General features: G+C 62.4%; 1 protein-coding gene across 1 annotated transcript in view; it reads left to right on the top strand.

Annotated features, from left to right (window-relative positions):
- SPATA20 (spermatogenesis associated 20) overlaps window positions 1–500 on the top strand; it is a 9416-nt gene that overhangs the window by 6093 nt on the left and 2823 nt on the right. The gene's annotated exons all lie outside the window — the stretch shown is intronic.

Consider the following 500-nt stretch of genomic DNA (forward strand, 5'->3'; position numbering starts at 1 on the left):
GTGCAGATCCAGCCAGCGTCTGGGTCACCTTCTGCCTGGAGCCACCCTCGGGAAGCAGCAAGGTTGTGCCTCATTCTGGCTGCGGGTACCCCTCAGCAGGGAGGGGCTGTTTTTCCCGAAAGCTTTGTCCCCGGCTGTTGCTGTGCACTGGGGTTACTGCCTCGCTCTGCTTGTCTGCATCCCCGCTCGGGAATGCGTCACTTGGTGCATCCCACGGAGGGGCTGTGCTGCCTTGGGGACGGAGCTGGTAGGGACTGGCACAGGGTCCTGGTGCCGGGGACTGACGCGTTGAGCCGCAGCACGTGGGGAGCTGGCACTGAGGCCAAAACACCAGTTTCCCCCAGCTGGGCTGAACTGGGGAGGGCTGAGCTGCCAGCATGGGGTCCCCTCTGTCCTCACATTACAGAGCCCACAGAGGCTTTCATGCCTGACCCTCTCCCTGCATGCTCGTCATGCTTTAATGCTGGAACTGAAGGAGGGTCACAACTCCTGCCTGGGGT

This window comes from Apaloderma vittatum, unplaced genomic scaffold, assembly GCF_000703405.1.
Source record: "Apaloderma vittatum isolate BGI_N311 unplaced genomic scaffold, ASM70340v1 scaffold25179, whole genome shotgun sequence".
Lineage (NCBI taxonomy): Eukaryota > Metazoa > Chordata > Aves > Trogoniformes > Trogonidae > Apaloderma > Apaloderma vittatum.